Source organism: Carcharodon carcharias, chromosome 4 (assembly GCF_017639515.1).
Source record: "Carcharodon carcharias isolate sCarCar2 chromosome 4, sCarCar2.pri, whole genome shotgun sequence".
Classification (NCBI taxonomy): Eukaryota; Metazoa; Chordata; class Chondrichthyes; order Lamniformes; family Lamnidae; genus Carcharodon; species Carcharodon carcharias.
The window spans coordinates 118,678,372-118,699,587 of record NC_054470.1 but is presented as its reverse complement, the minus strand read 5'-3'; the positions used below and the strand labels follow the sequence as shown (position 1 = coordinate 118,699,587).

The following is a 21,216-nucleotide window of genomic DNA, read 5'->3' as shown; positions in this document are numbered from 1 at the left end:
CCTGATAACCTTTGATTCCCTTGACTAACACGAATCTATCTACCTCTCTCTTAAATATATTCAGTGGCCCCACTTCCACTGCCTTCTAACGCAGAGAGTTCCAAAGTCACACGAACCTCAGAAAAAATTTCTCATCTCTGTCCTAAAAGGGCAACCCCTAATTTTGAAACAGTGCCCCCCCCTAGTTCTGGACTCACTCACAAGAGGAAACATCCTTTCCACATCCATCAAGTCAATACCGTTCAGGATCTTGTACACTTCAATCAAATCACCCCCTCATTCTTCTAAACTCCAGTGGAAACAAGCCCAGCCTGTCCAACCTTTCCTCATAAGACAACCCGCTCACCACTTGGATATCAAATACCTACCATGCTCATCGCCAAACAAGAGCAACTCCATAAGTATATTTCTGGATTTTACATGTGCTCTTTTCTTTGGAAACCCTGGCAAATGGAATTGTGTGAAAATTGCTTTTAACTTCAATCTGCATTTTCCATAAAAAAAATAAAATTTTCAAATTTTGAGCAAATGCATGTAATACATATTATACTGATATAATATATAATATATATAATTATATATAAAAATATATATATATATATCATTCTTATTTAAGATATTTGCAGAGGAGAAACTTTGAAGGACTATGGTGAATAGACAGGGAGTGGGACCAACTGGATAGCTTGCCCAGAGAACCAGCACAGGGACACTGGGCCAATGACTTGCTTCTGTGCTGGAGGAAATCTTCCAGTGTCAGGCAGTGTTGTAACCAATTTGAAAATGGCCAGGAGAGGAAAAAGAATAATGCTTGCTTTCCCTGTCAGACAAACCATAAAACAAAAGGTCCTCAGGCAAGAACAGAGCTTCTAAGGTTTCAGGCCAAGTGGAATTTTCAACTCTTGAATCTGGCACTTATTGTCAGAGAAACCTGTCCTGTTCTTTAGGTACAGAATCTTCCAAACATACTGTTAAGTAAGCACACTGCAGCCACTGTGCTGTACATTGATTGCTTGTATCAAAGATTTTCTTTAAAAGTTTTGATATATGTCTACTTGTGCATTCCTACTTCTTGGGAAACAAGCCCACCCTGGCACCAATTGCAGGATTTTCTCAGCGATCCGTTGCATTTAAGGAAAAGGCAATTCCCAAATGTTTATCAGTTTAGTCCAGCTGGGGATGCACCAACATCCAAAGGTGAGGGTCTTGCATTAATCTAACAGAGACTAATTGATAAAACTGGAAACGGTGTGTGAGTCGGAACAAGATGCAGGATTGCCGTGGTCACACTTGCCCTGACAATGCAGGTCCAAATTCAGCACAAATGCAGTGTATTCATTCACCTTGGTGCCGCTTTTTACACCCGCAGACAAGCATTTAGTTTTCCACCAGTAAATGCTAATTACATTAATGGTTGTGTCAGATTTGGTGCCTTTGGGCCACTATAATCCGACACCTTTGACAATGCGCATTAAGATCCTACAGTTTAATAATACAAAAGACAGAAATCACCAATACTCCCTAAATTAGACACCCAACCCTAAGCTTTTACAATTCCCAATGATGACAATGAAAGCAAATGCAGTAAATGCAAGCAAAGATTGCTGGTTCCATCAGGCAGATTAATGCTGGTTTGATAGTACCCACCACAGGACAGACAAAATATTCCGTCCAGTGCTCCATCTACAAGATGAGCAGTGTGACTCAATACCTAGTCCGCATGCACTATGCATTTCAAACAGGTCTGTGAAGCTGAACACATTCACTGTGCTGCATGCAAATTACCAGCCAGCACCTGAACTTTGAACAATTCCACCAGCACATTCACTTGATAAAACATGGGATCTGAAGATAAGAGCTTTAATTATTCTTCCCCAACTGTTTTCTAATTCTATCCCACTCCCTACTACCATTTCAGGAAGATACTTCCTCAAATTAGGTTAAACCACATCTCGCGCAAGCTGCTTACCATCGTCTGCTCATTGCAGTTTTAAGTGATCCAAGAATGCTGTGCATATCTGCCTCAAAGTTATAGAAGTGTTCCACCAGAATCTCACTGGCTGGCTCGATCTTACTTGTGTTTAGTTAAGTTGGGGGAAAATGCACCAAGAATTAACTAGACAATAATGAACCAGGTCTCTCAAAAAAGCACAATTGCTACTGTGACTACCAGCAGTGTATTTTTCATTAAAACTATGTGGTAGTTTTAAAAATCTTAAAAGTTAATGCAAACAAAGGAAATGGTTGAGAGAGAGCAGGGGAGGGGAAGGCTAACTAAATGAAATGGTTCTTTCTTGAGGTGATTTTTTTTAGGAAAATCAAATTTGGACAGTTTTGCCAGGTGTTTAAAATGATTCTTGAAGGTTCTAAACCTAACCTTACTCTACATTTTTCCCTTTGGTGCTGGCTTCAAACTCCCCTAGCAACAAACATTATAATCTGCTGAGATGAAATGGCTGCCTGCTTTCTGCCAAGCCAAGTTCTTCATGTAGACACTACATCCTTCTCTGTGGACCCACCCCCCAGCTGCTGCTGCCCAACAGTTTTATCTCCTGCGTCACAACTCTGGCAGCAGGCTTGCTAGCTTTGCAGATCAGAGGCCCCATTTTGCAACTCTCCAGATGCAGATCTTTTTTTAAAAAAAAGAAAAGCATTGAACACGACCACAGTGCACATGTTAGATCCCATGAGTTCTTTGTCAAAATCTCAGTATGCCTGCTCCTACCCACCTTGGAAAGTCAAAATGCAAAGCATTTTTTTTTTGCAACCTTGAGTAAAAAGTAGGACAGTGTAGATTACCCAGATGCTATCTTCTTTCACAGTCAATATTCACTGGGTGCTCTCTCAGCAAGTGACATCAATCACCAATTCCATTATTTCCTTTAAAGGGACAGTTCATGCAATGCTCATTGTGTGGACTTGCAGATGAGAGAGTTAGAGATCATTACTTCATGTTTTATCTTCTGCTGCACAAATAAGGGCAAGTAGAGATCTCAAACGCAACCAGTTTCAAACGTAACGGACTCAACCCTTCCATGGAGATTGCAGCTTTCTAGTCACACCTCAATCGCCATTTTCTGCTTCTATGAAACAAACAAGATTCCTATTGGCAGTTCTCCAAATACTTGGAATCCAGTTTGACAAGATTTGGTGGCTCCTCATTTTTTTTTTTGCTCCTGCACTTCAGAAGTTTGCACAATAGTACACATGTACATCAGGTTACAGTCTGCAACATCCTCATGCAGTTTAGCAGAGGCATTAACTCCATCCACATTTGCACCAACTCTCTCAGAAGCTCAAATTCGAGAAGCAATCCCAGGCTTTGATATTTGAGATGGATAAATATGCTTTCTCAGATCAAGACCAATTTAATCCCTGGATGAACTTGCTGTAGGATTGCCATCCTTTGTTTTAAAAAGGATACAAGTTCCCATTTATTGGAACATTTTTTGAGCATCCAAAAAACAAATGATGTCATGTTTACCTGGGATTCTTTCCAACACAAGTGTCTTATAAACTTGAGCCACACCATTATTTAGTCTTCTGCTGGTCTCTCTATTGTCTCAAGTCTTTATCTAAAGAATAGTTCCTTCTCAGATTAGCCCAGGCATATAATAGGGAAAAGCAACTGAACACAATAATAGAATTCCCTAATCATTACTCTTTTTCACTTTTTAACCCTTTCCCAGCACTATCCTTTGTGGAAGTGGTGCTTGCATTGCTGCTTAATTATCAATGAACAAAACGTAGATCAAATATGAGAAAAGAGTTAAGTATCAAGAGGAATTCATCCCTCGCCTTCAGACTATAATCTAAAATCTTAAATAAAACCCGGCATATGCAAAAATAAATCCATCTGGTCACCTGGAAATTCTCTCCATTTTTTTTTTGAATGAATTATTTTGATGGGGGAAGGGATGAGAATAGAAGAGAACTGGAATTAAAATTACTGTGTACCATTCCAGTACTGAATGACTACCAGCTCCATTTAAATGAGGAAGGAATTAACCTCAAAATGTATGAATGAAGCACAGCCACTTTCGCTAAAGCAAGAACAAAAATATGAAATACTTTGAGGTCCTACAATATCAAGTCAAACTCTTCTCAAGTTGCCGCACCAAAAAAAAGACTGAATTACAATTTATGTTGTGTTTTTTAAATAAGACACAAAGGATCTGTCTGTATTGTGGCTGACAAGTATTTTTGATAAAACTGACAAATTAAACAATAAATACATCACATTCTGTGACTCCCACAGCAACCTTTCAACCCTTAGCCACACTGGCTGATTCATCGCTCATTAACATCTATGATGTTGAGTAAGTCTTCACCTCCCAGCTAGAACCTAAATCTGATGCCCTCCAATCCTGAAAAATATTAAATCTCTGGGTTCACAAAATAGATTCCATTTCCATTATTTTGGGAGAAAAACCTTCTCGCATTTTCCACTAGCTTGCACACGATGTGAAGACACATCATCTTTCTTTACATGAATTTAATCCATCATTCTTAGGCATTTCATTAGTCTAACACAAGAGACTTTCTAGTGAAACAGTCCCAGCAGGCAGGATAAGACCACTGTCTATACACGCATTGAAATTCAGGAAGCACAATTAGGTTACAGCCATTACAGATCTCAACAGGCTACATTCTTGGAGTGTCTTAACCACCATCTTGTGCTAAGCTCATTGGAAAGCACCCAAAACATTAATTCACGGAACTGAGAGCAACTCATTGTTAAACAGTCTAAGTCATGGACAGAACAATCAATCATATGACTCCAGTCCCCACTGGGACCTACATATTGCATCCCTGTTTCACCAGATCCTCACTGTTGAACCTTCCTCCTTCTGCAAAACCTCAGAGTCCAAAAAACAACCTTTACATTTTTCCTGCCACCAACAACTGCATTGTTAGAATTCCCAATCAAGCGACAGCTTATTGAAGGTGGATGCAGAATAAATTCTGAAAGCTCAGCTCTTCAGAGACTGATACCCATGTCTGTTAAGAAAAGCTTGATAAGCTGCAGAAAGGCGGCCTGTTATATAGAATAAACGGGTTGTCTTCACTTTAACGTAATTCTGATTTGAAATATACATTTTTATACAAGCGCTGACTGTCTCAAGTAGGTGCAGAGCAGGTATTGTGAATAGAAAATAGAATAATCCAAAAGGGACCACATGCAATGCAGAAAGACTATGGATAATGCAGTTCCCATTTGCATTAAAATAATTCATTTTATCAATAAAACGAGTTGGCATCATTAATAACATGGCCAGTTACATCTTGTTTATTCAGAATTTTTCTTAGAGTCTAAGTTACCTCACTTGAGAATTAGAGTAAGCCCCCTTAAGAGCAATTGCTTTTCAACAGCAATTTTAACCCATATACAGATGCACATGTTTGCAAACTGGAAGCAAAGCAACGGCCAACAGTCAAAGAGCAAAATGTGGAAAATCCTAAAAGCTCAAGAGGAAATGACTACTGCACTTCAGAAGCGAGCCAGCAATTCCCCATTTCAGAAAGATCTAGTGGCTGCCTTTGTTCACATGACAGAATCAGAGTTTCAAATTAAAAAGGGGTTTGAAAGAGAAGATGCAAAATTGAAGCCCACTCAAATATCTCACATGGTGCTTGCAAAGTTTTCTGACATTCTACTAGTTATCTTCTTGCTAAAAATGGATGAGCTGTGCCCGAATCTCTCTCAAAATAAAGTCCATCCTGTCACCTAGCTTAGTTGTATTTCCTGCTTCAAGGTGCTTCCAGATCCCAAGTTCCTGCCCAGTGAGGAAAGTTCCACAGATGTTGCAAAAGTACAGAAATAATCAGTATGTATTCTATTGTTACCAATATTACTTGTGTATTTTTAAATTACAAGGATTTAGAAACAGAACAACAGCACATCTGTAAAGTTCAAGGTTCTGGAAGCTTCCATGCGCTCCCACCACTCTTCACATGAAACCCTTTATCTTCTCAAGTTTTGAAAAATAATAGTAACTCCTGAAGCCCAGATCCCCATTACTTCTAGGGCATATCCTACAAACCTATCCAGCTTTCCCAAAACAATCCATGTTCTTTTAGAACATGCATTCAAAAATCTATTTTCTCCCCACAGAAATCAGGTACATAATTTACTGGTTGGATGTTCTATACTTTGTTTTGGTCTAACAAAGATTGAACTGATTAAAACTAACACGTTTTATTAAAACTATGAACATACATTTCCACCCTGTAAAGTCAATGTTAGTCCCAGAACCATTTAGAGTTCCAGAACATAGGCTAGTCCAGACATCAAATAAAAATTGTTGTTGGCTTTTTATGCCTTAAAACTCAATTCCATGCCCAAAAGCAGAACAATTGTGATGGGGAGAGAACTACTTATTGACTGTGGGCCTTCCCTACCTTGTTTAAATGGATGATCAAATCATTAAAAAAAAGCCAAAAACAATTTTATTTAATCTCTCAACTACCCTTCAGTTGCCATTCTAGTATCAGAAATTGAGAAAATCAAAAAAAAATCAACACATCAATTTGTGGCAAATACCTTATAAATAAAACTGTTAACCAAGTATTTAATCAAATCTGTAAGATAATTTGCAAGATCCTGCAAAATGCTGGGTGCTCTTCAAATAAATCAGACCTTCCTTTTGAATGATGCCAACACAGAAGCTTTTCCACTGAAAATCTAATGCAGCAATTCCATAGTCTTGGTCATCATAGCAAAATTGGAGTCATCTCCACAAAATGGCTACCTTTAAGGAGCATCCATTGAGAAACCAACATGGATTCACAATCTGACATTTTAATTTTAGGCAGGAAAGTACATTAAGTAATGAAGCCCAACAGAGAAATTACCCACAGGATCTTCTCCAATAAACATGCGTTGGAGATGCCAGAAGTTTACAACTATTCTGATGTGTACGCTGCAGTTTCAAGATCTGTGCAACCCTGATTGTTCAGCAAAAAGGAACCGAGCATTAGAAGAGCAGGACAACATCTCCCAATTCTCCATTCTATTAACAACAGGTCCCTCCTCCAAACCAGGAAGGACACTAAAACTATTTACAAACAAACCTCCAGCTCATGAGCAACTTCTCTACAGTTGTGCTAAAAAGGACACCACAACATGGCTGTCAAAGCATAGGCAATACTCTTGTTTAAGCATCATTGTTCCTTGATACCTTTTTCTTAGTGATAAATAATCTCCATTTTCTCTTCTGCACATTTTGAAATATAACACTTTTTTCCCACTGATTCAATGTCCAAGATCTTATATTTAATGGCCATGGAAGAGTCATGAGCCATCTCATTTTACATTTCTGATACACATGCTCATTGTTAGACTGGTACCAATATGTAAAATAAAACAAAATCTCATTAATGCTGAATACACTATGCTAAAAAAAACTTTAATTTCAAACAACCCATGGAAGCAACACTCTCAAATATCTACAGAACTCAGCTTAATTGTAGAGCTGTTAATTGTCTTAATTGTAGAACTACAGCAGAGACAAATCTCAAAAATAATTAAGCTCAATAAGTGAGGTTCTCAGAAATGCAGCATGTCTAGTTCCAGAGATCTTTCAATTCTCTGACCTTGAGATTTCAGAAGATACATGAATAGACCACCTCATTTTGCAATGCCTCTTTTGGTCCATCTCTCCTTATAACTGCCAGGACCTGCCTTCAGATAAGAATTAATTTCACTTATCCAAAAATTACCAACACAAAAATGCTTTAAAAGATTTAGCATGACCACAGAAACAGATCACCAGAACCTGATGACACAACTAAATCAAACTGGAAAGGAATTTTAAAAACATCTCTTCCCTACCAAGGCATCTTAATCTCCTCCAGAATGCAAGGCTGAAAACAGTTTCTTTCTCCACCATTTTCTGTTTTCTTTCCTCTCTGAAGGACAATGATGTGGGCCTACCTGAATGCAAGAGGGATCTCTGGCGCTTCCAGTGGCAGAAACATCTACAGACTAAGCAGTCGTTCTTCCTTCACACAACTCACTCCCCAGAGCTGGTCTAAAAAAAATGGCTTCACATCAGGCTAGAGGAGTCTAGTCCTATGGACCCTCATGGGGAGGGAGGGAGTTCTCCACAACACACTCAACAAAAACCTTGCAATTCAAGCTAGAGCGAGATAGATCTTCAAAGGGGGAAGGAAGCCAGGCAAGCTCTGAGGCATTTAGGAGAGGAAAGAGACCAAGAGCGGTGGGGGGGGAGGTGGCCTATGAGGAAGTGCAATGGTTTGCAGCTCTGGCTGCTGTTGTCGCTGCCTTTGTGTCTAGACCTGGGACCAGCTGCACAACAACTAAGGAGCATTCATGGAGAGAATGCTAGCATGGTTACAGGCTGCTCCTCAAAAAAAGCACAAGCCAAATAAAGCAAAGCTCCCGATGCAATGGCTTCTGCGTTAGCTCAGAGAGAGAGAGAGAGAAGCACTTTCCCTTCTCAACTCAAAGGGGAGCCACGAGAAACATTCAAAAAAACAAAGGAACAAAGAGACCACTCACCTCTTGCACAGCCACAATGTCTTGAGGGACCCTCCTTCTTCCTGGAAAGCGCAAGATCCATGCAAGGGGAAGAGGAAATGTTGAGAAATGTTGAAAAGATGTGGCTCTGGCTGCGCTCCTAGTCCTCCAGAGCTGCCTTCCCTCTCTCTGCAAGCACTAGCCACCCCCACCACTGGAGAAAGGCAGAGTCACACATTAATACAACACAGAGACATGCAATACAAGCTCGGCTCTCACTAATAAGCACTGGCAACTTGGAGGAGCAGTCTTATCCCGGCAGCATTCACTTACACACTAGAAGGAGCAGGATGTCCTTCTCTCTCTTCTCCCGTTGCGAGCCCAAGGCTTCTCGCCTCTTTCTCTTTCTCGCTCCCTGGCTGCCCTTGTGTTGAAAGTTCCTCCTTCATGGGTTTGTCTGCAGGGATCTTAGAGGATCGCCATCTCTCTCCTCTCCCCCCATCCCCCCCCCCCCCCACCCCGGTCCTTTCCCACCCCCCCCCCCCCTCCCACCCCCTCTTTGCTGCTAAAACTGCAGATGACCTGATCTGTGACGGGCACTTGGCAGGAAAGGGAGAGAGAGAGAAAAAAAGTGAGAGAAGGCAATGAGAGAGAGAGATTGAAAAAAAGTTGATGACAAAGCGCTGGTGTGGGGGAGGTTGAAAGAGTTGAGCAGACCAGCCACAGGGGGGAGAGAAGAAGGCTCTCCCCAGGCAACGTGCCAATCTAACAGGTGCCAGGGACAATCACTTGAACCCAATTTGGAAGGAGAGGAGGGAGTGGGGGATAAGACACACTAATCATTGGGAAGGAAAAAAAAAATAAAAGTTCTACATCTCCCGCACTGCTGATTGCTTTGATATGAGAGAAGCAGCAAAGTTCTGGGATTGCTCAGTCTTGGGGAGATCCTCTTGTCACCTTTATATCCTATTAAATTAACAAGGTCTGGGAAGGTTCTTAGCATGTCCAGAGGTGACATTTGCCCCTGTTTGCAATGAAACTTCTGCTAAGACACTGTTTAATTTCCCTTCCCTCCTTGTAAAGTGAACTAGTCTGTGACGTAAGGCACTGCCCAAAGAGATAAATTGAGAAGGTCCAGTTCCAACTCTGGTATTTTCGTGGCTAAAAATGCCCTGGACGCTAAGTTGCACTCACTCCCCTCCCCACCACTGACTGCCTTGTCTGGATGGCGGTTTAAAACGATGCTTTGCAAGGAAGGAGTTTGAGAGCATTAATCTCAGCGTGTAAACAAGGGAGAAGGTTGTATAGTACGGCGGCAGCAGCAGCAGCAGCGGAGCTTAGACGTTAACTGGGATCTAATCTACTGCGGCTGCCGAGTAGTGAAGCGACAGACCTTACAGCAGCCTGTGATCTAAATACTAGGTTAAGGATGGGGCTTGTGGTAGGGGGTGGCGGGTGCGGTGGGAGGGAGGAATGGAAGAAGAGCTTTGAAGCTATGCAGATGAGGTGAATCTGAGATTACTGGGGGAAAGAACACAAGGCAATGTCTTCAAATGGTGCATCAGAAAAATTCCATCTGACAATCGTGGCATTCTCCAGAACTCATCTCTCTCCCTCTGTTTCATCTTCTCCTTCCACCTTGCCAAAGAAATGTGTTAATGATTTATTTTTAAATTTTAGATTTGATGCTAGACGTGACCATATCCTACGCAAAATAACAAGAACAGTAAAAAAGATCGAGATGACCTCCATGCCCGCCCCCCTTTGCACACACACACTCACTGAAACTCACACTCTGACCTCTTACATTTGCACACGTATACATTCACACTGACCAACATTGGTGCACACTCATGCACACTAATACTCATGTTTTTTTTATTCATAGTGGGTATCACTGGCTAGTGCCAGCATTTATTGCCCATCCCTAATTGCCCTTGTCCAGAGGGCATTTAAGAGTCAACCACGTAGCTGTGGATCTGGAGTCACATGGAGGCTGCATCACATGTTGTTACCATCTGCCATGGTGGGATTTGACCCAGGTCCGCAAAGCATTATTTTGGGTCTTGGAATACTAGACGGAATACCACTACATCACCACCTCCCCACACTCACTGATACACACAAATGCACTCACACACAGTAACTCACTCAAACTCACGCACCATGTTCTCACACACATACTAACACACTCACTCAAACACAAACCCTTATACTCACAGAATCATATAGTTACACACTCAATCACACATACACACATTCGCTGAAATTCACACATACTTTCACAAATACACTAAACCATAAACACACACACATATACAGATACAGAAATGTACACCGATAATTAAGTACTAGTGCCACTGCCTAGATTGGCACCAGGTTGCACCAATAGAATATTGAAATTTATCTCAAGGTGGTTAGAATATTTACATAGTTCCATAGAGACTTGGTTAGACCCTATGTGGAGAGCTGTGTTCAGTTCCGTGCATTGAAAATCTGGAAACATATTTTAGGCTGCAGCATAGATTCACCAGAAAAATACCAGGTCTCAATGGGATAGTTTCTGAGGATTGGTTGCATAAAGGGTTGTAATCTGTTGAGTTTAGGACGTTTGTGGGTGATCTGATCTTAAAATGATAAGATTTGATTAAGTAGATACAGATAAACTATCTCCTCTGATCGAGGAGTCAAAAACAAGGAAAAACCAGAGCAAGGCAATTTAGAAGTGCAATCAGGAACTTCTTCACACAGAGTTGGAAATCTAGAACTCCCTCAAAATGCTGTGGATGCTAGAGTTCAATGGAAACTTTCAAGAATGTGATCAATAGATTTTTGTCCAAGGATATTGAGAGAAATGGAATAAAAGTAGGTATATGGAGTTGACATACAGCTCATCTGTGAATGAATAGACTGGGTGGAACAGTTGGGAGGGGCTGAATGGCATCCTATTCCTACGATCCAATCTGCTTTGCCATTTTGAAATAGTATTTTCTGAAGGCTACTTGAGTGAAGTTATAGCAGGAATCTTGTCTCTGCTTCAACTTCATCCAAACACTGATAATGCCTCAACTCTACAACAACAACTCGGATATCTTTAGCACCATTAACATGTTCACAGAATTGATTAGTAAACAGAGTTTGACACCGAGCCACATAAGGAGATATTAGGGCAAATGATCAAAAGCTTGGTCAAACAGGTAGGTTTTAAGGAACATCTTAAGAAGGGAAGTGAGGTAGAGAGGCAGAGAGGTTTAGGGAGGGAATTCCAGAGCTTAGGATCCAGGCAGCTGAAGGCACGGCTGCCAATGGTGGAATGATTAAAATCGGGGATGCACAAAGAGGCCAGAATTGGAGGAGTATTGAGATCTCGGAGGGTTGTAGGGTTGGAGGAGATTACAGAGATAGGAAGGGAATGAGGCCATGGAGGGATTTGAACATTTGCCCTAATATCTCCTAAACTTGCTTTATAAGGCTCCTGTGAAGCACCTTGGGACATTTTATTCTGTTGAAGGTGTTTTATAAATATAAGTTGTTGTTGTTGACAAGGATAAGAATTTTAAAATTCTAGTGATTTACCACAGACCAATAGCTAATTTTCGGCATTACTATCATGTCCTCTTAATATCTTTCATCCCATTCAAAATATTTATGAAGTGGTGAGAACCTTTCTGTTTGCTGTTTATTTCTAATGCAGAGATGCACTTGACCTTCCGAGAGTTATGAAAAGGATGAATAATGGGGTTGTTTTACCAGTTACAAAATCTCATTTGTTTGTAATCAGTCTTGAACCAAGCCAAGACGAAGAAAAAGCATAAATGCTGGAAATGTGAAATCAAAGTGGAAAATGATGGGAAATGAATTGTTATTGATCATGGATCACTGTTCAGGCACATCTTTCCTTCACAGTTACACAGGGAAACCCCCAAGTCCAGCCTTGACCTTATCATAGGGAGCAGAGCAGAGGAAGGAAGCAGTGGAGAGGGGGGACCTGAAGAGGAAAAGGCTGGGTAGGTAGGGAGTGGGGAAGAGTAGGAGAGTAGGGAGGTAATGTGCGTGGTTGCAGGGGAGGGGGAGGGAGCAGAGGAGGGGCATGGAGCAGCCTGGAGGAAGGAGAGGGGCGAGGGAAGGGAGAGAATGGGCAACAAGGAGGGAATGGGGAGGGTGAAGAAGCAGGGAGGAGGAGTATGGCAGAGAGGGGGAAAGTCGTAGGAAGTTGGGAAGGGAAGGGGTGTGAATGGTGAAGGAAATGGGATGGGGCAGGGGTAGGTACATGGACATTCACATTTCTTATTTCTATTTCCCCAGCAGTGGACAGATTGACAAATAAGGAAACCAGTGCCAAGAGGCACACAGTCAGGGGAGTATTGGAACAATCCCTGGTAATTAGGGGTGGGAGGGAATGAGGTCAGTTATCTCCAGCTCATTTCTGATCACAGCCATTGGGAGAGAGAGGTCACAGTCCTGCATCCTGCTCCTGTTGGCCCACAAGGAGTGCTGTAAAAGGCATTTACCTCCTGGAGCTGCTCACCTCCCTATCACTGCCTAGTTTCCCAAGACCTGAGCTACCCTGGAGGCAGCTGTTAAATTTAAATCATGCTCCCAATAACAGTTCAGGAACCTGATGTGTTAATGAAGTCTCATGCCTTTCTGAGACTCACAATCCTCACTGGTCATCGTTCGTACACCTGAACAGCGAGCAGTGGACGCGTTTTTCATTCTTTTGAGCATTTAACCCTCTCCCTCCCACCCCGTCTCTCATTGTGAATGGGGTGGAAATTAAGTTAATACCAATGGCTATTAACTCTGCTTCTCTCTCTCCACAGACACTGCCCGACCTGCTGAGTATTTCCAGAATTTCCTGCTTTTATTTAAGATTTCTAGCATCTGCAGTATTTTTATTATTTGATGTAGATTTCCAGAACCTTCATACTGCTGTGTAGATTTCTGGATTCAGCATCATAAGTTGTGCTAATTTCAGTTTACCTCCCTCCATAAAGTTAGATCTAAGAGTTGAAATTTTGCCAACATAAGCAAAATTGCACCTTGACCTCACTCAATTGTATCTGATCTCCAGTGTGCAAGCAAAATTTTCTACACACATTTTCTTCATCATCTGCATTTAATCACCATTTCTTTGCCGAGCCCATCCTATGTAACGATGCCACTAATATGACTGAGCATACGTTTTCTAGTCTCTTTTCAAAACATGTAGCACTGTTAATTGTAAAGCTTTTATACTCTTGTCATCCAGAATTATACGAATCTGAAGTTATGATTGTTTCTGCTAAAGGACTGGTTGTATCCGCATTAAAACCCAATTACATCCAAAACATTTAATCATTCTTATCTTTGGCTCATAGTTATCTCCTCTACATTTATCCTAACTATATATCTCAATCACAAGAATCGCACCTGCTGCAGGAATATATTAGTAAGATAAAGCTCTCTGAGTAGTCTGCACAGTTAGGTGCTAAATTTAAGGCTGTTGATGTTAATGGCTCATTTAATTAAGATCAACAGAATTCAACTCCATATTTACCACCTCGAGATTTGAATGAAACAATATCCCTGCTCCCCGAGGATTGGACTTCAACCAGGGTTAAAATGCCACTAAAAACAGTCTGAATCTCAGCCACTAAACTGACCTAGTTTTATCTTATCTATTTGGATATTTGAGTTTTGACAATAGACAAGCCATGTTTGGTTTGTCCCAGGCTTTAATTGGAATCGCTCTCCTCCATCAAACAATCTTCATTCTGATAGCAAGAATTGGTGATCTCAGTGACGAAGGATTCTTTTTGTTCCAGATTTATTTCCCTGTTGGTCAATTTTCTTCCCTTAAAAAATGAGGATGATGCCAGATCTGAGATGATTTAGCTAGTAGTAAAGACTGAAAAGGCTGGGGTTCTTTTCTCTCAAAAGGGAAGGCTGAGGGGTGACCTGGCTGAGGTCTTTCAGATTATGAAAGTGTTCAAAGGAGTAGATGTAGAGAAGATTTCCCACTTAAGGGAGAGACAAGGATCAGGGGCCACTAATAAATCCAAAAAGGAATTCAGGGGAAACATCTTTACCCAGAGAGTGGTGAGAATGTGGAACTCACTACCAAAGGGAGTGGTTGAGGTGATCAGCATAGGTACATCTAAGGGGATGCTGGATAAACACGTGAGGGGGAAGAGAACAGAAGGATATGCTGATAGGGTGAGATGAAAAGGGGTGGGAGGAGGCTTGTTGGGGAGCAAACACTGGCACAGACCAGTTGGACCAATTGGTCTGTTTCTGTGCTGTAGGCTCAATGTGATCGATGTAAAACATCATCCTCTAGCCGTAACAGGAAGACAATGTACGATGGAATTTCCCTGACTGACTTTATCAATTCTGATCAGCTGGGGGAAAGGCTTATTTAAATCCATTTTAAATAAAACAAGAAATTTGACTTTCACCCAAAAAGCAGCAACATGGAAAGGCACATGTTCCCTGCACTGGCTCCCTGCACTGGCTTCCTGAACTGGCTCCCTGCACTGGCTCCCTGCACTGGCATAAAAACAGAAAATGCTGTCTGGCAGCATCTGTGGAGAGAGAAGCACAGTTAATATTTCAAGTTCATATGAATCTTCTTCAGTGCTGAAGAGGGGTAGAAATGTGATGGATTTTATACTGTTGGGGGGGGGGTGGCACAGTGTGTCGCAGGAGGAGCAAAATAGAAGGTCAGGGATAGGTGGGAGCTCAGGAGAGATTTGATAAAGATGTCATGCACACAAGACAAAGGGAGTGTTAATGTTAGTGTTAAAGACTAAAGAAGGTGCAAACAGTGGTATAAAGGTGAGATAGCAGAATGTGTTAATAGCAGAACAAGGGTCAGTGCACTGTGAAAACAAAACTGCTGCCTGCACTGGGTGCCTGTAGTGGCTCCCTGCACCAACTCTCTGCATTGGCAATATAAACTAAAGGGTACAATTCTAAAGGGGTACAGTGTACCAAAGCAAGGAAGCTATGGTAAACCTGGATAAAACACTGGCTCATTTCAACTGGAATATTGTGTGCAATTCTGGGCACCACACTTTAGGAAGGACATGAAGGCATTAGAGATAGCGTGGAGAAGATTCACAGGAAAGTTTCCAGGATGAGAAACTTCAACTACGAGGACAGATTGGAGAAACTGGATTTGTTCTCCTTGGAGAAGGGAATGTTAGAGGAGATTTGATAGAGGTGTTTGAAATCATAAGGGGTCTGGACAGACTGGAGAGGGAGAAACCATTCCCATTGGTGAAAAGATTGAGAACCATAGGGCACAGATTTAAGACAATTGGCAAATGAAGCAACTGTGACATGAGGAGAAGCTTTTATATGCAGCGAGTGGTTACAATCTGGAATGCACTGCCTGAGAGTGTGGCAGAGTCAGATTCAATCATTGGCTTTCAAAAGAGAATCAGGTCATTATCTGAAGAGAAAAGAAATTGCAGGCCTACAGGGAAAAGGCAGGGGAGTGGGACTAGGTGAGTTACTCTTGCAGAGAGCTAGCATGGACATGACGGGACAAATGGCCTTGTTTTGTGATGTAACCTATTCTATGAGTCTATGATTCTACGAACAGCAGTACCTGTGGAGAGAAAAACAGAGTTAGCATTTCAGCTCAACTACCCTTCATCAGAACTGGAAAACATTAGAAATGTGACATACTTTAAACAAGTAACAAAGTAACAGAGGCAAATGGAAATCCCATTTGAAAGGAGAGCAGAACTCATTAAATAGATTCAGTTTGCCGCAGAAGATGATTTGGGTGCACAGAGCCATGAATACAGAAGCCACTAGCAATCCCAATATCTTTATAATGAAACAAGTCTCTAAACGTTTTCCTTAGAGGATGAATTGATATTTCTGAAGGATTGAGGAGATCAGTGTCATTCTAAAGAGGAATACTCCTTGGAAGAAGATAAAGAAAATTAAGAAAAAAAGTCTAACCAAAATGTTCCTTTCAGCAGCTGGCTTGGGCGTTCAAATCTCCATTCATGCCAAAAGAGGTAATGATCCTCATTGTCGAGAGGATGATGAGATCCCGGATCTTAGTTTCAGACCTTGAGGAGTAGTTCAATTCAATGTTTAAAAAAAACTCACACAATTGGCTTCAACTTAGCTGCAACATCTCTTGGAATCTTCTCATTGAACCTTTTGCAACTTCATATGGGTCCAGGTGACAGATGTCTGAGCAGATGGCAGCTTTCCCTTTTTTAATATTAGATGATATAACAGGATGCAACCAAAGTCAATTAAAACAAGGTCAGATGTCCCACAGATTTGGCTCTGATGCTTCTTGTGGAGCTAGAAAGACACCTAGATTGAACAGCACTGTGCGCCATAAGTAACAAACCCATTGGTACAAAATTCCTCAGCTGTTCCGACGAAGATGTTAAACTATTTAAAATTAATAGTTTGGCTTTAAAAAAAAACAGATAAAAGAATTCCATACAAATGAACAGCAGGCTGGGATTTTCCAAGGAGCAGCAATCAACACCGGATTGCCACTCCACTCGAACTTTCCCCCAGCTCGATGCTGCTCCGCATTTCTTGCTGGGTCTTCCGAGCCCGGCTTTACCAGAAATGTGGAGTGCAGTGTCCATCAGAGAGCTCCATCGCAGCAGAGTAGAGTCGGCGGGAAGACAGGACGTGCCTCTTATTTATGGCACTAGCTGCCGTATGTAAGTTTAAAGGTTCAGTGTGAATGTTAGTGAATGGGTGAATGGATGAGTGGATAAATAAGTGAAAGGGCAGGGTGGTCGGGTGGGTAGGTGGGTGAGGTAAGTTGGTAAGTGGGTAGGGTGTGTGTGGTGGCAGGTGGGTTGGGTGGTAGATGGATGAGGTGGTAGGTGCATAAGGTGGTAGCTGGGCCTGGGGGTAGTCAGGTGATCATGGGGATAGTCGGGTGGGTAGTCAGGGTCTCAGTGTGAGCAATTGTGCTTTCAGTTGTGTCGTTAGACTGTTAGAGTTTTCTGTCTAACATTTCCCGGATACCTATCCAGTAAATAGTGTGGATAAAAGCAAAATACTGCAGATGCTGGAAATCCAAAACAAAAATAAAAATACCTGGAAAAACTCAGCAGGTCTGGCAGCATCTGCGGAGAGGAGCACAGTTAACGTTTCGAATCTGTATGACTCTTCAACAGAACTAAGTAAAAATAGAAAAGAGGTGAAATATAAGCTGGTTTAAGGCGGGGTGGGGGGGTGGTTGGTGGTGGGACAGGTAGAGTTGGATAGAGGACCAGTGATAGGTGGAGATTGTCAAAAGATGTCATAGACAAAAGGACAAAGAGGTGCTGAAGGTGGTAATATTATCTAAGGAATGTGCTAATTAAGGGTAGAAAGCAGGACAAGTAGTGTGGATAAAAGCAAAAAACTGCAGATGCTGGAAATCCAAAACAAAAACAAAAATACCTGGAAAAACTCAGCAGGTCTGGCAGCATCTGTGGAGAGGAACACAGTTAACGTTTCGAGTCCAAATGATCCTTCAACAGAACTAAATAAAAATAGAAGAGAGGTGAAATATAAGCTGGTTTAAGGGGGTTGGGGGGGGGCAGTTGGGACAAGTAGAGCTGCATAGAGGGTCAGTGATAGGTGGAGATAACCAAAAGATGTCATAGACAAAAGGACAAAGAGGGGTTGAAGGTGGTGATATTATCTAAAGAAATGTGCTAATTAAGAGTAGAAAGCAGGACAAGCAAGGTACAGATAGCCCTAGTTGGGTTGGGGTGGGTGAAGGAATCGAAAAAGGCTAAAAGGTAGAGATAAAACAATGGATGGAAATACATTTAAAAATAATGGAAATAGGTCGGAAAAGAAAAATCTATATAAATTATTGTAAAGGGGGGATCGGAAAGGGGGTGGGGATGGAGGAGAGAGTTCATGATCTAAAATTGTTGAACTCAATATTCAGTCCGGAAGGCTGTAAAGTGCCTAGTCGGAAGATGAGGTGCTGTTCCTCCAGTTTGCATTGAGCTTCACTGGAACATTGCAGCAGGCCAAGGACGGACATGTGGGTGTGAGAGCAGGGTGGAGTGTTAAAATGGCCAGCGACAGGGAGGTCTGTGTAATGCTTGCGGACAGAACGAAGGTGTTCTGCAAAGCGGTCACCCAGTCTGCGTTTGGTCTCTCCAATGTAGAGGAAACCGCATTGGGAGCAACGAATGCAGTAGACTAAATTGAGGGAAGTGGAAGTGAAATGCTGCTTCACTTGAAAGGAGTGTTTGGGCCCTTGGATGGTGAGGAGGGGGTGAAGTAAAGGGGCAGGTGTTGCACCTTCTGTGGTTGCATGGGAAGGTGTCGTGGGAGGAAGTTAAGGTGTGGGAGTGATGGAGGAGTGGACTAGGGTGTCCCGGAGGGAACGATCCCTGCGGAATGCCACCGGGGGGGATGAAGGGAAGATGTGTTTAGTGGTGGCATCATGCTGGAGTTGGCGGAAATGGTGGAGGATGATCCTTTGAATGCTGGGACTGGTGGGGTGATAAGTGAGGACAAGGGGGACCCTATCATGTTTCTGGGAGGGAGGAGAAGGCCTGAGGGCGGATGCGCGGGAGATGGGCCAGACACGGTTGAGGGCCCTGTCAATGACCGTGGGTGGAAAACCTCGGTTAAGGAAGAAGGAGGACATGTCAGAGGAACTGTTTTTGAAAATGGCATCATGAGAACATATGCGACGGAGGTGAAGGAACTGAGAGAATGGGATGGAGTCCTTACAGGAAGCGGGGTGTGGGGAGCTGTAGTCGAGGTAGCTGTGGGAGTCGGTAGGCTTGTAATGGATATTGGGGGACAGTGTATCACCAGAAATTGAGACAGAGAGGTCAGGGAAGGGAAGGGAAGTGTCAGAGATGGACCATGTGAAAATGATGGAGGGGTGGAAATTGGAAGCAAAGTTAATAAATTTTTCCAGGTACAGACGAGAGCATGAAGCAGCACTGAAGTAATCATCGATGTACCAGAGAAAGAGTTGTGGGAGGGGGCCGGAGTAGGACTGGAACAATGAATGTTCCACACACCCCTTAAAAAGACAGGCATAGCTGGGGCCCATGCGGGTACCCATAGCCACACCTTTTATTTGGAGGAAGTGAGAGGAGTTTAAGGAGAAATTGTTCAGTGTGAGAAAAAGTTCAGCCAGATGGAGGAGAGTAGTGGTGGATGGGGATTCTTCGGGCCTCTGTTCGAGGAAGAAGTGGAGAGCCATCAGACCATCCTGGTGGGGGATGGAGGTGTGGAGGGATTGGACGTCCGTGGTGAAGAGGAAGCGGTTGGGGCCAAGGAACTGGAAATTGTTGAAATGATGTAGGGTGTCAGAGGAATCACGGATGTAGGTGGGAAGGGACTGGACAAGGGGAGAGAGAATGTAGTCAAGATAGCAAGAAATGAGTTCCGTGGGACAGGAACAGGCTGACACGATCGGTCTGCCGGGGCAGTCCTGTTTGTGGATTTTGGGTAGGAGGTAGAAGCGGGCCGTCCGAGGTTGGGAGACTATCAGGTTGGAAGCTGTGGAAGGAAGATCTCCAGAGAAGATGAGGTCAGTAACAGTCCTGGAAACAATGACTTGACGTTCAGTGGTGGGGTCATGGTCCAGGGGGAGGTAGGAGGAAGTGTCTGCGAGTTGACGCTCAGCCTCTGCGAGGTAGAGATCAGTGCACCAGACAACAACATCACCACCCTTGTCAGCGGGTTTGATGACAATATCAGGCTTGGACCTGAGAATGGAGTGCAGCAAATTCAGAGAGAGACAGGTTAGAGTGGGTGAGAGGAACAGGAAAATTGAGATAACTAATGTCCCGACGACAGTTCTCAATGAAAATATCAAGAGAAGGTAAGAATCCAGAGGGAGGGGTCCAAGTGGAGGGAGAATATTGAAGGTGGATAAAAGGATCCATTGAACTGGGAGAGGACTCCTGCCCAAAGAAGTGAGCACGGAGACGAAGGTGGCGGAAGAAGAGTTCAGTATTGTGCCGAGCCTGAAATTCATTGAGATGAGGGTGTAAGGGTATGAAATATAGTCCTTTCCTGAGCACTGAATGTTCAGCGTCGGAGAGGGGAAGGTCAGGGGGTATGGTGAATACCTGGCCGGGGCTGGGATTGGAAGACGGGATGGGAACAGAGGGACAGGCAGGGGTGGAAGGTCCTGGATGGGTGTTGGTGTCAATGAGTTGTTGAAGCTTGCGTTCCTTTGCACCTGAAAGAAAGAGACAAAGTTTCTTGTTGAGGCATTGTATGAGATGAAGAATAAAATGAAACTGGGGCCACACGCAGCTTTACAAAAGGGTGCGGCAGTGCTGCTGGAGGGAGAGGTCGAGTGTGTTCATATGGCAGTGCATGGCACTGAGCATGGATCTCAGAATGTGACGGGAACAGCAGTCTGAGGAACGTTGTATGTCCCAGAGATACCTGAAATCGTGGGAGGGTTCAAAACATGAGGGATAGAACTTCAGTTGAAATCCATGTGGGGTAAGTCGGAGATGGAGACAGTCACTGAAGAAGCAAATATGGCTGTGAAAGCGGGTTTTAGTAAACACCTTGTCAAACACCAGGAGAGAAATGGAAAGCAAGGAAGGTGAACAAGGCAAAAGAGAGATACGAAAATCCTGACAGAGAGAAGAGCAATACTTCTTCAAGGTAGGCATTTCTTGAAGAGAAGTGGCAGTCAATTAAACGCTAAGATAAAAACAAAAAACTGCAGATGCTGGAAATCCAAAACAAAAACAAAAATACCTGGA

General features: G+C 42.8%; 1 protein-coding gene across 3 annotated transcripts in view; it reads right to left on the bottom strand.

Annotated features, from left to right (window-relative positions):
* Positions 1–8,971, bottom strand: part of LOC121276990 (zinc finger protein 462-like) — a 95,577-nt gene extending 86,606 nt beyond the window's left edge. For all 3 annotated transcript variants that reach the window (XM_041185788.1, XM_041185787.1, XM_041185791.1), the window contains exons 1-2: positions 8,813–8,971; positions 8,522–8,693 (exon numbers count right to left, since the gene is read on the bottom strand). The gene's annotated coding sequence lies outside the window, so the exon portion shown is untranslated. The remainder of the gene's footprint in view (positions 1–8,521; positions 8,694–8,812) is intronic.
* Positions 8,972–21,216: the final 12,245 nt, after the last annotated feature.